This window comes from Episyrphus balteatus, chromosome 3 (genome assembly GCF_945859705.1).
Source record: "Episyrphus balteatus chromosome 3, idEpiBalt1.1, whole genome shotgun sequence".
In the NCBI taxonomy this organism is placed as follows: domain Eukaryota; kingdom Metazoa; phylum Arthropoda; class Insecta; order Diptera; family Syrphidae; genus Episyrphus; species Episyrphus balteatus.
Window position 1 is genome coordinate 5,099,944 of NC_079136.1, and position 17,124 is coordinate 5,117,067.

General features: G+C 28.6%; 1 protein-coding gene across 1 annotated transcript in view; it reads left to right on the top strand.

Annotated features, from left to right (window-relative positions):
- The window catches only part of LOC129916581 (octopamine receptor beta-3R-like), a 246,081-nt gene that overhangs the window by 60,869 nt on the left and 168,088 nt on the right, over positions 1 to 17,124 (top strand). Inside the window, exon 2 of the mRNA XM_055996602.1 lies at positions 13,024 to 13,127. The gene's annotated coding sequence lies outside the window, so the exon portion shown is untranslated. The remainder of the gene's footprint in view (positions 1 to 13,023; positions 13,128 to 17,124) is intronic.

Genomic DNA, 17,124 nt, shown 5'->3' on the forward strand with positions numbered 1-17,124 from the left:
CTTGAAACTTGGTACAGATGATTTTTATTTTCCCTAGACCTGTTCCTTTTATTTTTTTAATATCTCCATTTTAACGCATACCTCCCATATAACGTTTTCGAGGTATTGCAAATTTCTCGAAAACGGCTCTAACGATTTCGATTAAATTTGATGTGCGGAATACTCTTATTGATTCCAACAAAACTGCGTTTTTAGTTTTTCTCAAAAAATGCGGAGAACGGAAATATGGCGTTGCCGTTTTTCAAAAATTGACATATTTTTTAAGTTCATGTATTTCATCAAAGCATTAGTTATTTTATTTAAAATTTACAGAGATCATTAAGTATAAAATGTTAAAAAAAAACATTTTTGACAAAAAAAAAAAAATTTAATTTAATTTTTAAACTTAAAATTTTTTTTTTTTTTTGATTTTTTTTTCTACAAAATCTTAAATTTCCAATAGATATTTAAGATAAAGATACTGTGAACTACAAGAGCAAGTACGTGCGACCTAGTCGTGCATTTTATTTTTATTTGTTTGTGTTATTGGAACCACCTTACCGATTTTAATGACATTAAATGGAAACGAATAACTCATTATACTGTTGTCTAGGTCCATATCCACGCGAAATGAAAAATCCGAATAATAGTTCAAAAAAATACTCAAAAAAGCACTTCTATCACATTTTATACAATTTAAAATATATTGGCATCACAAATTTTTCAGGAGTTTATTCTGTTAAGAGAGCCATTACTTATTTAAATGACTATGATTCTTCTTAGTAAAGGCAGGGCCAAAGATTCAGATGATCTGTATTTTTCAATAATAATGTCAATTTAAATCTATTCTGTGACATTTCATGAGCTTTCTGCTTAGATCTTCGTATGAAATGCTAAAAACTGCCATTAATATAAAACACTTATTTAAGCTACATACCTATGTATGTATAACGAAAATTCATTTTTCTGAAGCAAGGTCAGCAAATCAAATGTAATTTTATTGAAGTAGATTTATAAAAAAAAAAGTGTTGCGAATTAATTTTACTTTCTCCATTTGTCTTTTCTGATAAGAATCTCTAGCTTGCAGCCAAAAAAAATAAAAATCTGACAAAAAGGAGATATTCAACTTTTCAATTTTCTCAAAAACTGGAAGACATAGAAACATATGGTTTTTCATTGTTTGGTAAGGAATCAATTAAGACAGTTTTCTTCATCATTCAATTTTGTATTCAAATCCCCAGTCTTGACAAAAATTGTATTGGATGTGTTTTTTTTTTTTTTTTTTTTGTTTTTTTTTTTTCAAAATTTTGACATTGAAATCGATTATTTCAAAAACAATTAACTTAAAGAAATTAATTTAAAAACTCGAATTAAGCGTAATATTCTAAAAAATATTCTTTTAAAAATGGTATCATTTATAACCGTAAGTGTTACCATTGATTTTTAGTATTTTTTTGTTATTTTAAGTAATTTTTAAGAAAATCATTTTTGCGACCAAATGAAGTTTTCAATTGTCAATCAAAAACGCAGTGGCACCTGGTGGCACCCAAATTTGGCCTCTATCAAAAGGTAATTTTATAAGGAAAATGTTTTTAATAGTCTCTAACTGTACGCAAGTGTAGCTAAAATTATATTATACAAAAATATGAAAAAATTAAGCCATTTTTCGCTTTTCTTTAAATAATTATGTAAAATCATAACATCTTTAAAATTAATAATTTCTTCGATTTACAATAGAAAAGTGATTTCATCTTTACGGAAAAATAAAAGTGTATGAGTCGGCTCAAGCAAACAAAAATTACACAACTTTAATTTCAGGGTATGTTCACTTCGTTTTTTATACCTTCAACAACTTGTCCCTATACAAAGCTCTAAAAAGTAAACTTCAAGTCCGAATTGAGTAATTCTTTCTGAATTTGATTCAGATTTTATTCTAGAATTTAGAAATTCTATTGAAAATGTTCTCCGAGGTACTTAAAATTTTACACTTTTTTCCGTAAAATCCTTAGTGGGCGACGTCTATAAAAAAGTTACAATCTCCACAGGTTTTTTGTGCTAGTTTAGAAGTTTTCAATTAAAAATTTTGTATCTTGTAGTACATGTACTGTTATGTCTGATATATCAAATGAAAGGTTATATCATCTTTATGCGAAATTTTCATGTGCTCTCTGTCAAAAGATACAGTTTTTTTGTTGCTCATGGACTTATGTCGTTTCTGAAATAAACGATTCAAATATAGTCCTGCTTATTATCTATCTACAATATAAAGTTTACTCATCTAGGTATTTATTCAAATAATAAAGATAAAAATAAAAAACGGTTAAAACGGTTAAAAAATGTCGGGAAAAAAAATTGTTTTTCCCCTTATTTGGAATATTATAATTCATAAAGGTTAAAATGTTTCTAATTACAGATTTCTGTCCCTACGTTGCGAAATGAGAGTTCTATACACTTAAGATTTGGAATGAAATTAGTCTTATGGTCCACTTAAGATAGGTAAAATGGATTTATAAATTAAGTTGATACTAAAATATTTGTAATAAATTTTAAAAGTGTAAACCTAAACGGTCACTGGGGCGTATGTGGAACGTATTTAGAAGTTATGAAATAAAAACCATTAAATAATATTCTTTTTTTTAATTTCCAAAACATTTTCAAAACAAAATAGTCGGAATAATACATGAACGAGGTTATTGAATGCAATTTTGATCCACATTCGATTTAAATTTAAAAAGTCAGAAGTTCAACTCTTTTTGTAGCGCTTTCCTATCTACCCAATATCTTTGAAATTTTCCTTGTACTTTCTTTTACACTTTTAGTTGATGAATATTTCTCAATCAATAAAATTTCAAAGCAAATTGAATCATTACACCATGTATGCATATACTCGTCAGTGGCGGATCTAGGGGGGGGGTCGTGGGGGTCATGACCCCCCCCAAAACCTCAGATGAAAAATAGAAAATTATAAGGCAAAAAGGTGGAAACGAGCTTTTAAACTATAAGAAGGGTTTCTTTACTGTTATGACTATGCTTTAGGAAATGATTCATGGGCATATTAGCAAGAAGTGGTTTTTAGTTGTAAATATAATGAGACCATGAAAAAAAAATTTTGATTACTTACACATTTTTTTAATGAAAACTTTTAAAACCTGAATAATCATATAATTTTCCATGATATAATAACTATTACATGATTACATGTATTCCGATCCACGAACGCTATATCATAACCAGGGCCCGGATTTTTATGCAAATGCATATTTTTTTTTGGACAGCCTTAAAAACAAATGAAACAGATAGTTTTTCGAATCAAGAGATTTGCTTTAAAGTGGCATTCAACTGCATATTTTGGTATAAATGTATATTCTGGCTTAGTGACCATATTTTCACAATAAATGCATATTTTTCGAGCATATTTTAAGAAAAATAAATTTTAAGGACCTTAAACTAATTTCTCCGATAAAACATTTCTATCTTCATCTGGAAATGAATACTGTTGAGAACTTGGCAGTACTAAACACAATTCCAGCTGACTTTCATAAGTTTAAACTATGGGTTTCTCAGTGAGGCTATAGTAAAACTAGAGGGTTGGAACTCGCTAAGTAACGTCTGTGGATTTGGAGAGGTCATTTTCCATGTATAAAAGTTTATTAAAACCAAATCCCAACGGTTTAGTTTTGAAAACTTCAGGAAGCATTTCATGATTCATGCTAACAAAACCTTTTTACGAAACTAATGTACTAAGATATTATATAAATGATATAATTTTTATTAAACCTACCTGAATTTAATGTCAATTTTATTTACTATTTGCTGTGAAAACTTTCCATTAATAAAAGACTGAATTATTTTTTATTTTATTTAATTTTTTTTTTGTTTACTTTTGTATTGTACTGAGTATTTTTGCAGCATATTTTTGGATTTATTAAGGCATATTTTAGATTTTTGATGGCATATTAAGTAATTTCAAGCGCATATTTCGTGTTTTTTAGGGCATAAAAATGCGGGCCCTAATCATAACTAATCGCAATAACTTAATTTGATATTTTGGTTTAAGAAGATATACACTTTTCTTTGTAACAAATCTGTGTGGAGGAAATTTATTTCATCCTCAAAATACCTATGTAGTTTTTAATTTGTACATTTTTTTCTTTTTAAAGCTAACTTTTTCTTTCAGAGATCACATTTCTTAAAATGCGTATTAAACATAATAATTATGTTATAATTATAATAATTATACTATTTTTACTCGGTACTTTTTCATAGAAAAAAAATATTTATGGTTTGATGTTTCCGCAAAAAAATAATGATGCTGAAAACATAGCTCTTTCAAACATCGATGTAATCGAAACTTCAGTTTTTTTTTTAAGTGAAGCGCACCAGGCGAGTTCTACCTAAAACACGAATGTGGAAGAAAAACATTTCTGAATTTTTTCGTACTTTTAGTATAGTTGAACCATAAATTAAGGTACCTTTCACTTATAGCCCAGGGAAATTAGTAATTTAAATCGCATTTTTCGCGGGACAAAATTTTTTTCATGGAATGTGTTCGGGTGGTTGTCCTTATCATAAAAGCCAATTTGTTGGGATAATTGGAGGTTGGGAACAGCCGCCATCTTGGAAAAGAGATTGGTATCGTTTTTATTGAATAGCTCCATTGTTATTCATTTTAACAAAAATGACAAAGGTAAGACTTATTAACAATAAAATTATCTAAGAAATGATATACAAAACAATTCCGTGAGTTGATTAAATAAAATTTTATAGTTGGTCAAAGTGCGGGTTTGTATCGCAAGGTTGGGACAAAATGACATTTTTTCATATATCTGACGAACTTTTGATTTGTTTGGATAATTCTTCAAGAATGAATTGTAGTACTTATAATTACCTATAAAATGAGCCCACAATCGTTATTGTCACCATCGTATTGTAGAAGTAATCTAACTCCGAAACTCTCCATGTACTAGTCAAAAGTAAGAAAAAAGCTGTTTTTTTGCTAGTAGGCCGAGAAAATTTTGGGAGTAGAGGTATAACCAAAATATAAGTACGCAGTTTTGCAGCCATACGCGTGTTAATGTCGATTTCAAAGGTCTGACAACTCTAATTTTGTGCTTTATACGGTTTTTGGGGGGTTAAATAACGTAAGTTTTCCATTTAATGTGAATGCGCTAAATTTATACTATTTGAAATTATAAATATACAAGCTGATGCTCTATTATTTTTCCTAAATCTGGACACCTCAATCTGGGCTATGGGGTTAATTGAACTCACGATATAAGCTTTTTTAACTAACCATATCAGGCTTTTCAATTCAAATAAACAAACAAAAATCTAAACAAAAAAAGCTTCTAAAACATAATCGTATAAACGGCTTATATATAGTTCTATTGGTCACATCCTCAAGATTGGGATGTTCAAATTTAGGAAAAATAATAGAGCATCAGCTTGTATATTTATAATTTCAAATAGTATAAATTTAGCGCATTCACATTAAATGGAAAACTTACGTTATGTAACCCCCCCAAAAACCGTATAAAGCACAAAATTAGAGTTGTCAGACCTTTGAAATCGACATTAACACGCGTATGGCTGCAAAACTGCGTACTTATATTTTGGTTATACCTCTACTCCCAAAATTTTCTCGGCCTACTAGCAAAAAAAACAGCTTTTTTCTTACTTTTGACTAGTACATGGAGAGTTTCGGAGTTAGATTACTTCTACAATACGATGGTGACAATAACGATTGTGGGCTCATTTTATAGGTAATTATAAGTACTACAATTCATTCTTGAAGAATTATCCAAACAAATCAAAAGTTCGTCAGATATATGAAAAAATGTCATTTTGTCCCAACCTTGCGATACAAACCCGCACTTTGACCAACTATAAAATTTTATTTAATCAACTCACGGAATTGTTTTGTATATCATTTCTTAGATAATTTTATTGTTAATAAGTCTTACCTTTGTCATTTTTGTTAAAATGAATAACAATGGAGCTATTCAATAAAAACGATACCAATCTCTTTTCCAAGATGGCGGCTGTTCCCAACCTCCAATTATCCCAACAAATTGACTTTTATGATAAGGACAACCACCCGAACACATTTCATGAAAAAAATTATGTCCCGCGAAAAATGCGATTTCATGCCCATATTTTGACTAATTTCCCTGAGCTATTAAGAATTTTGTAAAAATATAGGTAATTTTCTCCAAACCGGTCCCTGCGATTTTGATAAAAACATTCAACTGCAATCGCAATGTAAAATGTGGTATGGTCAACATTGATTCAATTTTGAAAAAACAAAAAATCATTCCGAAAAACAGTTTAATCAAAGTGGTTTAACTAGGTTCAAGATACACACAGTGTAGAACGGTAATTAACTTCTAAATTTGTTTAAAATGACAACCTCATTAACTTCAACAGATTTTTTTAAACAAAAGCTTTGATTGAACTAATTAAAAATTAAATATAGAAAAATTAATTTTTTGGATTAAGAAAAATATAAACATATATTTTTTAAATATCAATTTTTCGAAAACGGGACATATATTTCAAGTCTTAGTTTTAGGTAGTGTGTAACATCTATGTCTGTTGAATAAAGAATTTTCTTAGCTTTATTTAGTTGTGAGAATTGGGATACATTTTTGAAGTGGCTAAATACTCTCTTAGTTGCAAAACAAAAGAATTAATGGTGTATGAAACATTTATAAATATTAACAATTTACAAACAAGCGTTGACCTATGAATTTCATTTTTGCGTTTACATTACCTTAAAATTTTTTTTCATCATCAATAAAAGCTGTGTTTTATTTTTCTTGTGATACAGATCAGATCATTATATTTATTTGCGCAACAATAACAAAACAAAATCCCGCTTTTATTGTAATCTATCGTGCGGCTTAAATTGACTCGTGAAAAGTCGGAATTACTTTCCCAATTTTCTTTCTTTATTTTCAGTTTTTGATTATTTTTATTAAAAAAATACATCAATCCTTCTTCAAACAAGTTTTACTCTGAAGATAAAAGTTTAACCGGGTCCCAGAGCAAGGTACCTAAATGTTTGACAGCTGAAAACTTTTTTCTAAAAAAAATGTAGGTATTGTCAAAAATTTAGCTTAATTTAAGCTGCGAAACAAAATCCTTTCGAAAATGAATTTGATATAAGATTTTGGAAAGAATTTTTTATGTTAGCTAATATTTAGCATATATTTTGAGCACTTGACCATTTTTTAAAAATTATTTTGGAAGTAAGTTTTTGAAGTGAAAACTTCTTTAGTATCGTAGTGATTTGAAACAAGATGAAACGAAAACGCGACACGAATTCAACTTGTTATAACTTTTTTGTTTTAAAAAATAGATGAATGAAATTTGTACTGTAGATAGGTAATTAAATAAATTATAATTGTACACAGTTTCAATTAATTTCATATTCAAAATTCAGAGATAACGGTAAAAAGATGTTCTTTTCCTGCACACGTTATATCTTTTGATCTAGTGCACATACAAATTTGATTTAACTTTGATACGCATGCTGATAACATAAACTTTTATTTGATATATCACACATAACGGTGCGTGCTCTACAAGTTACACAATCTTAAATTGAAAAAATTGAAAAATACCTCAAAACACCTGTGGAAATCTGTTGCCGATGACCAGCCACCAGTTTAGGAAGTACCGTAATCTCAGTTTTAAATTTCGAGATGGTTGACTTTAAAAAATTCTTACTTTTTTTGTAGGCATAGTAGAAACATGATTGAAAAGTCAAATAAAAGGTGAAATAATAAGCTTTCAGGTGATTTAAAATTTATTATTTTTTAATTTATAAGGGTGTCATATAAAAGATATGGATTTAAAGGTAATAGAATAAAAAAAGGTACATTTTTTCGATTTTTATTTTATACAAGAAAAATAATTTTTAAGGTTTCACTTCAACCACGTGTGAATTGCACACATGATTTTTTTTTTTTTTTAATCCTGTGACCCCCCCCAAACCAATTTTCTAGATCCGCGCCTGATACTCGTACTCATACGTGCAACTTGGTGAAATGTTATTTCACTTAAAAATATTTTTGATTAACTTTGTCATATATATTTCCATTAAGGAAAGTGAAATTAAAGTTCGTACATATTCGATGAATGTACATTCTCGTTACCTCTTGTTATTTTTCAATTACTTATTTCGAATCAATACTTCTATCTACCTCACACTTTCATATTGATATAAGAAATTAATGAAAAAAAAAATATCCTTGAAAAATAAATCAGAGGATATCGATGAAAAATTTGTTTGTGGAATTGATGTGATTGGTTTATGTTTGCGGAAAAAAATTAAATTATGGCAAATAATAAATATTTTTCCATTGGATTTTACCAAATAAACACAAATAAATAAAAACTTCCTGTTTTATATTGTAATGCATTAAGTAAGTATCATCAATTCATGCAAAATAAATTTATGTTTAATTTATTATTTTATATCTTTTACATACATAATGTATTTGTAGGTTCATAAATAAAATAATGTTTGCATAATACATTATTTTGGATCGATTAAATTTTTGGTAACAAGCATACCCTCAAATTAAATATGTACAAAACAAAAAAAAAAAACGAGGAATTGATTCTCTAATAAAACTGCACCCAAAAAACTATAAAACTGATGGAATTTTAGAAAACCAAAGAACAAGAAAGTTAATGTAAGTACTTTTTTTTTCTTAAAGTGTAATGCTTTTAAAACTTGGCTTTCCTTCTACTAAAGAAATTGAAAAAAGAAAACCGTTATTACTATCATAGGTAATTCGTTTCTAATTTTAAAAAGTAAAACAAAAATGTAATTACACGGGTTACATATGTAGGGTAGAAGGGGGAGGATTTGCCAGGATTTAGGAAAATTGACTTAACGCAAAGTTTTTACGTTTCTTTTAATTTTTGTATATCTGATATTATTATTGACTTTATTATCTTCACTTAAATATTTTTTTCATCTTGATATATTAATTATTTCTATTTTTAATAATTTATTCAAAAAAAAAAAGAAAAGTGATGTGGCAAAGCCTCCCCAGGTGGGAGGGTGGGGGTAGGGAGGGATTGCCAGTTACCTTTATATCAAAGTTAATACAAATAAAACCAATAATCATAAACAAAACTTCTTTTTAGCTGAAAATACGAAGAAGGGACTGATTTTTAAGGATTCTGCCATCCTCTTTTCAGGAAGCTCGCTTCTGGTAAATTTACCCCATGGGGTGCATTTGCCAGAGTAAAACCTACCCAAAAACAAATGGCAAATGCACCCCACAAGCTAATCTTTCAAAAATTTACTTATAACTTTTTTATAAGTTAAACAGTAAAAAAAATAGCTTCTATAAAGCATAGTACACATAATTTTGAAAAGATATTTGTATCAAAAAGTAATTTAACACGACAAATACCTACAATTTACGACGGTTATGTACCTTCATATTTTGGTTCTCAACATTAAAAAACTAACAAAAGCGTCTAATTTATTTCGTGTCCAACCAAAAGCTGTCAAACTTTGTGCAAAGTTTTCAATCATAAGTGTGCAACAGAAAATGATTTTTCGGTATTTAATATTCTGTTGGTTTGGAAAAAAACCTGGACTGACAAAGGTACCCCACTGGCAAATGCTCCCCCTTCTACCCTATTTAGGTACCATATATTAAACACAATACAAATGCATATAAAATACAGGATTTTGTAATTTGGTGATATCATCCCTTAAGAACAACATACATTATGGCAAAAAATTGTTTTAAAGCTTTTAGAATATCGTCTACCCATTAATGCTGCTAGCACTCTTGCGATGTCGAAAAGATGTTATTTGAGCTCCAAACGACAAAGCTATAATTGAACCATGTTTAAAAAGTATGTGCTAAATAATGTAGGCGCTTATTGTACCAAAAATTAAAACATACAAAATTTCCAAAAAAACGTGGTTTTCCCTAGTGTAGGTACTGGTACCTATATTATTATTTATCCCAATGTGTACATTTCTACTTTTTTTTAGTTAATCCATATTAACGTAATAAAATAAGTTAATAAGACCAAAAAATATTAAGCTACTTCGATAAAAAACCTCAAAAATTGAGCAAAATAAACCATAAATATGCGTATTTTTTTGTAAGTGATTCAATCTAGGGACTTTCTCTGCGCTCTACTCCCGAAACGGTTCATTTTACAGAAAAATTATACAGGCATATGTATGTTGTAGATAATTTCACGACGAACAATTTTTATTATAACCCCTGAATTTGACGTCCGATCAATAGGTAGCGAGATATTTGCGAAAAACTTTTCGTGACCTTTTGACCATTATAACTTTTTAAGCCGGCACGATATCAATGTCGATTTTTCACATCTTCATTAAGGGGGGAAATCCCTCCGGAATTTTTTATTCTTGCATTATTTTTTTTTTGCGTAATAAATTTATTTATCAACCGAAGAAACTATTTTCAGTGGTCTTAGCCTTAAATGAAGCCTCAAAAGTGCCTAGATAGTCCCAAAACCAATGCGCTCCGAACCTACCATAGTACGAAAACGAAAACTTTAAACGCATTTTTTCGAAACTAGTTTTTTTTCCGCGCCGTGCAATGTAACTCAAAACCTAATGAAGCTATCGACTTGAAATTTGAAGAAAATTACTCCTTAAATCACAACATGAACCTAAAAGTTGAATAAAATTTGTACAGTAAATATTTTTTTTAACTACCTACTTGTTTGTAAAAAAAACATGTTTTTTTTTCGTTTTTTTTTATTTCTAATTTTTATTTTTCATTTAAAAAAAAATAAATTTAGGTTCATGCAATGCGTACTAATATCATCTAACCTGTACATTGCACGGCGCAAACTAGAGGCGTCAACTTTGAAAGGCTCCAGAGCCGCCATTTTGTTATTTTTTCATTTCAAACAATTTTTTTTCAATTCTTGATAATGTCAGTAATATCTTGTCTTTTTCCAAATTTCAATAAGTGCTTTCAGTTTTTCATAAAAAAAAATAGTGAAAAAGGTGTCGTCTGGAGGGATTTCCCCCCTTAAAACCCCGTAGTAAAGGTGTATATATCAAAATTCAGCCCACTTGGAATTTTTCCGCATTGGGGTTAAAAATTACTAAAATGACTATGTGATTTTAAATAATTTTTTTTTTTCAATTAAAGTCAATTTTTTAGATAAATAGAATGAAATAGACCCCCTCTTATAATATTTTTTAACTTGTTTCCTTGTAGCTATGGCACAATGCTGTTGAATCACAATGTTTAGTTCTTTTATCGTAAATTAAAAACTTAATTTTGATAGTTTTTGCCTACCCCAAAAAATCGATTCAATGCAATCAGTGGTGACAACCAAAATAGACCGAGAGCTGGGAGCAGATTTTTTGCGTGAAAGGTAACCGATTCATATTAATATTAGAATAAGTCCCAGTCATGGTGATGACAAAAACGAACGTATGCCAGCATGTGTCTGCGCCTTTGCTGAGAAAAAGTGCATCAAAAGTACATTTTTTTTCTGAAAATTGATTTAGTGAGGGTAACCACCTGGGAATAATTGGATCCTGACGCCCTCATCTTCCTGATTACAAAAACACCCATCACATACGTTTTAACCGCGCCTAAACACCCGACAGACGAGCCCAAAAACGCGCATTTTTACGCGTTTTTAGGGATTACGGTAACCACCTTGAAATAATTGGATCCTGACGTCCTCGTCACCCTGATTACAAAAATACCCATGACAGACGTTTTACCTGTGCCCAAACCCCCAACAGACGAGTCCTATATGAGTGTGAAGGAAATCTTCCATGGCAATAAATACAATTTTCTCACAAATTGACTTCAAACACAAACAAAATATTTTGAACACAACGGCAACACCTACAATACACGTTTTTAAAAAGCCAAAATCTCATATCTATCTGTGCAATTTAAATTCACTAAATGTAATCAAGAGAAAATTTGAAAAATAAATGCATTTTATATATTAAAAAAAAGTTTTAAAAACGAGATTTTAAAATTTTTTTAGATTTTTGAAAAAAAAATTTTTTTTTCAGATTTTTGAAAAAAAAAAAAAAAATATTGAAAAAATTTTAACATCTCGTTTTTAAAACTTTTTCTTAATATACTCTGAGACCAAGTTCTTTAATCCAGTCGTGCATTTTATTCACATGCGGCTTCAATTTTATTTTTTATTACTTCATGAAATTGCCAACATTCTCCATTATATACCCAGTTGTTGAAAAGTGGTCCAAATTGGCACTAATCGTTTCAAAAGTTCACAACGAAAAATTTTTCATGGATTTTAATCTGTCTGGTATTTCATTTACTCAAAAAAAAAAAAAAAATAAGAAAAAAAGAAAATTCCCAAAATTAAATCCTTTAATAAATCCCCTCAAGTTTCCTTTGTGTCTGAATATGTTTCCTCTCACTTTCAATATATTAAAGAAAAGAAATCATTCAAGAGAATAAGTAGCTTTTCATTTTGTAAAAAAAAAAAAAAACTTCAATCCAGAATATAAGCTGCATTATGATGAATTTATAATTAAACGGGATGATTATATACATAATTTTTACTCTTGATAAATTGCTTTTTTTAAGAATTCCATTAATACTACTTTTTCTTTACATTTTTCAATTAAAACTCATCTTTTAGCTTCCTTTCTTCCTTTAATCCTTTCCCATGATGCTTTTTACAAGGTATATATGATTAATTCGAGGAAAAGGCTTAAAGTCTGAACTCAACTTAATATACAAAATCTTAATAAATAAAACATTAATTTTCTTCTTTCGTATTTCTCACTTAATTAATATTTATACCTACATTTTTTTTTTATACACCTAAGTAAGCCTTCACTTAAAGTTTGACAGTTTTCCTAAATAATTAATATTGTGATTGATCATATACGAATGAGAATCTCCAAAAATAACATTTTCACAAACAAAAAACCATTCAATTCAAGAAAATCACAAGATATTGATGTGTTAACTCCTGAATCCTGACATCTCAGCCACAAATATGTATCCTTTCCAGATTTAAGGATAACCAACCACAAAAAAAACAACAAAAAAAACTAAGGAGTAATTTTGGAAAGAAGAAAAAGTATCCTTAATTGACTGATGGTTCTGATGTTGATGGTAAGTTTTTGCATTATTTCAGTTTATCTCCTTTTTCTTGTGAATTGTTTTTTGGGTCTATTTTTGGGAAGAAAAAAGAAAAGTTTTGTATAAACAAAAATTAATGAGACAGTTATTGTTCACTAAAAGCTGTTGAATATTAGCAAACTTGCTTCCTTTAATTATATTCTTTATTTGACAAGTTCCGAGTATTTGGTTATTCTTGTAGGTGTCAATATCTGAATTATTCAATATTTGAAATCCTGATGGCCTTGAATATGACAAGAATATTATTGATTTTCTGCATCATCATCATAAACGCCTACTCATTAGCTACCTACTGTTATATTCAAGTTCTTCAAGAATTTATTTTTAGGTTTCCATTCCAACATTTCTCATGACAAAAGAGCATAAAAAAAGATATAAAGGACATCAATGTCAAAACTCAAAAAATTCAACCTGATGTTCACAAACATGCGGTACCTCTACAGTCTACAATCACATACTTAAAACATGACATGACCTAATAATATGTTACATACTCCTACATTGAATGTAGATGTTTTTCATATTATGCAAAAAAGGATATGAATGTATCTCATATTCGCAGTTTTTGAAGAAGCATTCCTTTTTGAACATTACCCAAGCTTTGGCTTATTGAAATCAAACTTGAAGCATAGTCTTTTTAGTCAAGACAGGTGAAGGCAATTGATCAAAAAAAAAGGGAGACGCACAAAAAGAAAGAAAGACGAATCTTTTAATGTCACTTTTGAAGAATGTATTGAATACAATGTGATTTACTGGGAGTCATTTTTTTGCTTTATTCGTCACCCATTTTTGTATTTTTTTTTTTTTTAGTAAAAAATTGGTGGATTTAGTAAGAATTGGGTGGTAAACGTTTATATTTAAATTTTTCGCACAAATTTTCAATTCGATGTTATCAAATCGATTTTTTTTTCTGAGTTTGAGCTGCTGAGTTATTTGTGGAATTTTCAATGAGAATAATTTGTCAATTTCTTTATATAATATGCAAAATGTAAACACATATTCGACGAGTTGTTGGAACGTTTTAATCTTAACTGAATATTTGAAAAGAATCATTCAATTGTCAGAATATATGCTTTACAAATTCGTATATTGGTACTGATTAAATTTTGCTAATGTTTATGTGTTTTTCTTTCATTCGTTGAATACATTTGATGCTATTAATTGTTATTGACTTTTCTCTTTTTTTTTTTTTGTATTAGATTTTTGTTTTTCTTTGATAAAAATAAAACTTTTTTGATGGGTGTTTTTAAATTGGTAATAAAGTCCCTTGCAATCAATTTGAATAATGTCATTAATATAGATGTTTTGAGAAAATGTCTTGATTTATTCCAGTTGAATTATTAAAACAAGGTTTCAATTTATTTTTTATTGTGTGGTATTAATTTTACTTTGGCAGAGACGCTGTCTATAAACTTTAAAGATTTGATTATTGATAAAATGGATTTAATTTATGTTCAAGGGTTTTGGATGATTCAGTAGAAAGGAAATCATGTTTTTTAGAACTAAAATTAACTGTTTGTATTATACAGGGTGTCCCAAAAGTAATGGATCAAATGAAATATGCTGATAGGCCAACTTTAGGGCTCTCAGAATTTGGTATCTTGTTCATCCCAAATCTTTACGGTTTTCGATTTAATGCAGTTTTGTGAAATTTCGAAAAATCCCGACTTGGCAACAGTATTTTGCTTCCTCTGCCCATAATTGATTTTTGTTTTTTACAATTCTTTCACTTAAACATTGCCTAATAATAAGAAATAATTAATTAATCAAAATATTTTTTATTTCATTCGCCATTTTGCTGCAAATGAATTAACAGTTAAATGTTGAATGATAACTCAATTTCTCACTTTTATTTTAGAGCAACACCCTGAACAAAATTTTTATGGTGTGACCCTGGTTTATTTTTTTGAAAACTTGCCGTGTTATTGCAGATTTCAAATATGTATAAAAGTTTCCAAAGATGAAATTAGAACGAAAGATATTACAATTTGAATGCAAAAAAACAGAGGTTTTCAGAGCAAAATAACAAACAAAAATCGAGGCTTTTATTCAAAAAGAAATAAACAAACAATAGTCGAGAAAATTTGTTTATTTTTCTTTGTTATTTTACTCTGAAAGACCCTGTTTTGTTGCTTTTAAATTGTAATATCTTTAGTTCTAACTTTAACTTTGGAAACTTTTATGCATTTTTGAAAACTGCAATAACACGGCAAGTTTTCAAAATAATAAACCAGTGTCACACTACACAAATTTTTTTCATGGTGTTGCTGTGAAATAAAAGTGAGAAATTGTGTTTTCATACAACATGGAACTGTTAATTCATTTGCAGCAAAATGGCGAATGAAATAAAAAATATTTTGATTAATTAATTATTTCTTATTATTAGGCAATGTTTAAGTGAAAGAATTGTAAAAAACAAAAACCAATTATGAGCGGAGGAAGCAAAATACTGTTGCAAAGTCGTGATTTATCGTAATTTCACAAAAACTGCATTAAATCGAAAACCGTAAAGATTTAAGATTAACAAGTTACCAAATTCTGAGAGCCCTAAGGTTGGCCTATCAGCATACTTCGTGTGATCCATTACTTTTGGGACACCCTGTATAATTTAAAAAAAATTTATGCGTGCAATTCACACGTGGTACCTGGAAATGAAACCTTAAAAAATCATTTTTCTTGAAAAAAAAATTATAACATTAAAAAGCTTACAATTTTCCTAAAGAATAAAGCCATACTTAAATTTTTACAATGCGGAAAAAGTTTTTATACTTTATACATACGAGTAATTTATTCAAAACAATCATTTTTCATGAATAAAGCAAAAAAAATCTTTTTTTTTTCTAACACCATTTGTTTTATGAAAACTTATATTATCTGAAAGCCTATTATTTCACCTTTTATATGACGCTTCAACCATATTTCTACGATGCCTACCTACAAAAAAGGAAGAATTTTTTAAAGCCAACCATCTCAGAATTTCAAACTGAGATTACGGTACTTCCTACACTGGTGTTTTGTCATCGGCAAACAGATTTCCACAGGTGCTTTGAGATACTTTTCAAGTTTTATAATTTGAGATTGTGTAACTTGTAGAGCACGTTCCATTATTTGTGAAAGGTAACAATATCAGCATGCGTATAAAAGTTAAATCAAATTTGTTTGTGCTCTAGATCGAAAGATATAACGTTTTTAAAAAAAGAACATATTTTTACCGTTATCTCAGGATTTTGAATATGAAACTATTTGAAATTAATGTCTAATTATAGTTTATTTAATTATGTATCTACAGTATAAATTTCATTTATCTATCTATTAAAACAAAAAAGTTATAATCAATTGATTTTTCGTGTCGCTTTTTCGTTTCATCTTGTTTCGAATCACTACGATACTAAAGAAGTTTTGAGTTCAAAAAACTAAAGAATCAATAATTTTTTCCTCTTCTAAAAAATGAATTTATTAAGATTTTGAAAATATTTTTATATTAACGTTATCAAAGGTGTCTAACATACATATATCTATTATATATATTAAAGTTTGGTTTTGTGTACGTTCGCTAACCGGCCACACAGACTGACTCATTTTCTTAATTTTTTTTTGAAATCAAAGAGGCATAAGAGGAGAAAGTTTAAGGCAAAAAAAATTCAAGATTTTATAGGGTAAATAGGGGTAACACGACATTGAAAAAAGAGGCTATTTTCTAAACGGTAAATCGTAAAGAGTTGACTTTTTTTTTAATGATAAACAAATTTATTCAATAGTTAAAAAAAGGTATTGAAAAAATTCAAAAAAATTTCAAAACCAAGTTGTGAGGGTTTTTTTGCAGTCATAGACCTTCGACAAAAGACTAATTAGAGGTACGCAAAATTTTGCACAGAAATTTGAGTTACACCATGAGAAAAATATTTAAAAAAAAATTAGGGGTCTAAAACGGATTTTTTTCATAGGCCCTGTATTTTGAAATAAAAATTTT